Source organism: Balearica regulorum, chromosome 21, assembly GCF_011004875.1.
Source record: "Balearica regulorum gibbericeps isolate bBalReg1 chromosome 21, bBalReg1.pri, whole genome shotgun sequence".
NCBI classification, from domain to species: domain Eukaryota; kingdom Metazoa; phylum Chordata; class Aves; order Gruiformes; family Gruidae; genus Balearica; species Balearica regulorum.
Genome location: NC_046204.1, coordinates 4,719 through 9,093, shown reverse-complemented (window position 1 = coordinate 9,093; position 4,375 = coordinate 4,719). Strand labels below are relative to the sequence as shown.

Genomic DNA, 4,375 nt, shown 5'->3' with positions numbered 1-4,375 from the left:
GTATGCCCTGGAAAAATTAAGTTTAATTACCTACCTGTTGCTGATGCAAAAGATGAAGCTGGGATAAAAGAGAGGGTATCTTCATATCCAATAAGGATCGCTTTCTCCAGCGCTTTGCATGGCACGAACTCGAGGCAGATCAGAAAATCCACAATGCTTCCTCTGGCCCTCTTTAAGCATTCTGGTGGTCGGCCCCTCCCCTTTCCCAGGGGATGGTGGGAAGGGCAGTGGGCGGGGCCCGGGGTATAAGAGCCACAGGTCTGGGCCAGGGAGCTCATTCTGCTCCTGGGCTGCTTTGGGGTGAGTGGTCTGCTATTCTTTTGGCTGATGGTAGTTTTTGAGTTGGTTCAGCTGTTTGTTTTGTTGTTTAGGGAAGCAGAGGTTTTTGAGGTAAGAGCTTCAGGAATAGTTGAGGTTAAGTGGGATATAGAGAAGAAAACACACCTGTATGTAGGTTTGGGGATTTTTTCTGAGGTAATAATTTTGTATTGAGCATTCAGGGGTTTGCACTTAAGATTTAATGCTATGTAACTTTTTTTTATTTCTGGTTCATTGTATTTTACTGGAATTTCTGATTGTATTGGAGATGGAACCTGGGTTTTTTCATGAGCTTTGCTGTTTATGATGTAAGTTGATGACATCATCTCTTTTAATAAGACCCATCGTGAGATCATCTAGCAGGGTTTAGAGCAAACATCTTGTATGCATCTGTTGATGGAGTTCTAGTATGTCTTAGGAAAACAGCAAGAACATAAGGCAAGGCATATTTCAGGGTGCAGGACGACATTTCCCGGTCACCTACAGACTACCACGTTGTTTCTAGAATGTCTACAGCTTGTGGCAGGCCCCCTCACACTTTATAAGTATCAGGACTTTACTTATTTTGTGGTCCTGTGGCACAGCCCAGACTTTGGAGGAAAACAGAAGAGAGGACTTGCCTGCAGAACATAGGGAATGGCTCAGAACTGCAGCTCTCGAGGAGCTGTTAGAAGGAGTGGGGTTCCTTCCCTGGGACTTTGAGAGAAAAAAAGGGGTTTCTAAAGCTTGGGACTGGAGGATGGTTGGGAAAGGGAGGAGGGTTCATGAGCCTTTCTCAGGTCAGCTTTGCAGTTGGATTTGGATGTCAATGAGGTCTGTTCTGTGTTAGTATCTCTGCAGCTGGCAGGAGGTATGATGGTCCCGAGATGCACCGTAAACCATCTGTTCCTTTGCATCAGAATATGTGGGGCCGACCGTCAGAAGAGTATCATCTTGTCGATTGAGGAGTATATCAAAATAAACCCTCCTGAATTCTCTGCTTTTCTGTGCCTCTTACTGCAATTGTCTGCAGCACAGGCTTGATTGACTGTATTTGCTGGAATGTCTTGGAGAGGAGGATGTGTATTACCCGTGCTCAGTTAAACAACTGACCAAAAACGAAACCCCCAAAAAACCTGTAGCCAGAGGTCTTTTTCTTATTGCAGTCCTGACATGCAAGCTTTTTCTACTTTCTAGTTTTGCCTTAAGCACATGGCGAGGCTTGCTCTAGTATCGGTCATGGCAGTTAGGTTTTCTTGTTTGTATTTTTCTGTTGTGTTTTTAGCACCGGTTTCTGTAGTTGCAAGGTGCCTGTTTTGGATCTTTGAGATGCCGTGTCGCGATTGTCACGCTTTTGCCATCGGCCGACTGCCTCTGAGACGTCCCAAAGGGCTTTGTAGGTAAGGAGGTAGTTTGCGTCACTCGTGACCCGAGCTTTGACGCGGCAGCCTGTAAGCGCTAGAGATGGCGAGGGGGAGCGGCCGAGGTAAAGGAATGAAAGATGGGAATCAGTGTGGACAGGCCACGGTTTGGGGCAGCACCTCGACATGTGGCTTTCTCTTTGGTGGTTTTCAGGTGCAGTAAGCGGCCTCGGAGGGGCAAAGCCGTATCCCGGTAAGCGGTCCGAGAAGGCGAGCCGGTCGTCGGCAGGGCCGCTGTCCCAGAGCGGGAAATGATGGCTGCTCAGATAAGCATTTCTCTTTGGTTTTTCAGGTGCCACGCTGGCTGGTTTTGGAATTAGATAAGGATTTGAGGTGAGCTGCAGTGGTAGCAAGGAGGAAAACAGGACCGGTGACTTCTCCAAGAGCAACAGTACTTTTGTGTCTCTTGGCATATTAGGACCACAAGCGATGATGGCTACAGGGTCCATCTCCAGAAGGTAAAGGGGAGCGGAACACCACGGCCATTCTGAGGAGGGGTGGTATCGTGGGAGAGGTTGGCGTCGACCGGTGCCATGGCTTTCGGACGGCACTCCTTGTTTATGGGGTAACTTTATGGAGATGACGAAGCAGAACCAGGTGACTGCAGGACATCCCAGTTAGCTGGTGTACGGTAGGTGTGTATTTGAGGATGGTTTCACATCCCTGACTCTCTGAAAGCTAACTTGAGGGACTGGGGCCGGGGAGGGTGTGGGAGGAAGGGACAAGGTAGGAAGTTGCAGGAGTGGGGGTGAGGGAGTGAAGGCATTTAAAGTTAGTGTAGAGGAGAGGGCTGTCTGGGATGAGGAGGGGGCAAGTCTGGGGGTTGCAGGGGAGGGGTTTTTATGGTTAGTGTAGGGGAGAAGCCTGTCTGGGAGCAGTCCCATTTGGGCAGGCAAAGGGAGCGGTTTACTCATCAGCACTATGCTAGACTGGGCAGGGCAGTTCCAGCCTGTGTTTATGTTTGTGTGTCTTGTGTTATGTGTCTTTAGCCCTTCCTTAGCTCTCAATGCCCCATGTGCGCTTGAGGGGCATGCCATGCTTCTTGGGCACCATCCCTAGGCTCTCGAATGCCTGTATTCATCAGTGTAGTGCCAACGGGGTGCTTTGCTTGCATAGCAAGCTTACGGTGTGGATCGGTCTTGCGTCTCGGAAGCTTCCAGTGGGTCTTCTTTTTACAGCCTTGTCCCCGGGTGTATTGGGAGCTCTGCTCCTCAGCCATCCATTTTAAGGGACTGGGGCTTTTTCCCTGCATCCTAATGTTTTTAGGTCTTGAACACTGGCTTGATGCATCCCTCACCTTGGTTTTGACGGTAACATCTTATAACGGGTCATTGCCGTCCATTCTTTTCTGGAGTTGCCATAGAGCTTCCTCGCCTGGGCGTCGTGCCCTGTCGGTCGTCTTGCTCGACACCGTCTCTGGTCCGGGAGTCCTCCTTCTTCTCGCTGGGAGTTTTCTCTCATCTTGGAGTCGCGTTGTTTGTTGCATTCTGTGTAGCCTTGGTCTCTGTGTGTGCGTGTGTTGGGCGTGGAGCTGCTCTGCCCGGGGTTGTCGAGTCAGGGTTAGGTGGAACAGCAATAAGAGCGTACGGTTAGTATGTTGATATGCCCGGTCTGGAACGGTTTGGCTCTGACTCAGCCTCTGGGTGACTTGTTTAAGAATTTGGTGTGGTGGTTTTTTTTCCAGTTGCGGACAGAGAGGATGCACAGCAAAGAGCGGCAGAGGAGGCGAGCAGAGTGCCGTACGAAGGTGGGTCGGCCGGTGGTGTCGGAGGGAAGAGGTGGTTGGTGGCTGTATGGCGACGTTAAGGTTTGTCTGGGCTTCCTTGATTTATGACGGCGTGAAGCTGGATATCGGCATGGGAGGTGACTCGGGCCAGGTGCGCAGTGACTTGTGGGCTTGAAGTAGCAGTTATTTTTCAGGTGTCACATTGCTGTTTAAGATGCAGGTATTCTTTGTTTGTGTTTTCTAGGTGGGGTGCAAGCATGGTAGCCCAAAATGACGGAGGCCAGGTGAGCGAGCGGCTGAGGTAAAAGAGCAGGAGATAGGAATGCGTGCGGGCAGGCTGTGGTTTTGGGCACCGTCCCAGCACGTGCCTTTTACTTTGTTTTTGGCAGGTGCCACGGGGAGCCTCGGAGGGGCAAAGCCACGTGCCGAGGAGAGGTCCGAGAAGGTTAGATGCTCGTCGGTTTCTCGTACCAGAGCATTATATGGCAACTCATTTGAGCCTTTCCCTCTGGTTTTGCAGGAGCTGCGTGGCCACTGATGGAACTGGATATGCATTTGAGGTGAGCTGGAAAAACAGCGAGGGCAATCCTGGGAACGGTGACTTCCCACAAACATAGGAGTAATTTTGCATCTCTTGGTATCCTAGGCGCCACAGGCGATGACAGCCACGGTGTCAGTCTCTGGAACGAGCAGGTGAGTGGAAAGCCACAGTGGTTATGAGGAGGGAGATGTTGCGGGAGAGGTTGGTGTTGAGCAGTGCGATGCTGACTGATGGCGCTGTTTTATTGTTTGTGTTGGGGTTTTTTTTTAATCGTAGCTGATGAAGAGGAACCAAGGGACTGTAGGACCATTCTGGTTTGCCAATGCGCAGCACGGAGGTCTTCTGTTGCGGATGGTTCCGGATCCCTGGCCCTCTGAAAGCTAAGTTGAG

The 4,375-nt window shown here is 50.6% G+C and overlaps 1 long non-coding RNA gene across 1 annotated transcript; it reads left to right on the top strand.

Annotated features, from left to right (window-relative positions):
- Window positions 1-3,892: 3,892 nt before the first annotated feature.
- LOC142604704 (uncharacterized) lies at window positions 3,893-4,375 on the top strand. The gene is made up of 3 exons (XR_012838548.1): window positions 3,893-4,004; window positions 4,091-4,137; window positions 4,262-4,375. It is a non-coding gene; the product is annotated as an uncharacterized LOC142604704 (long non-coding RNA).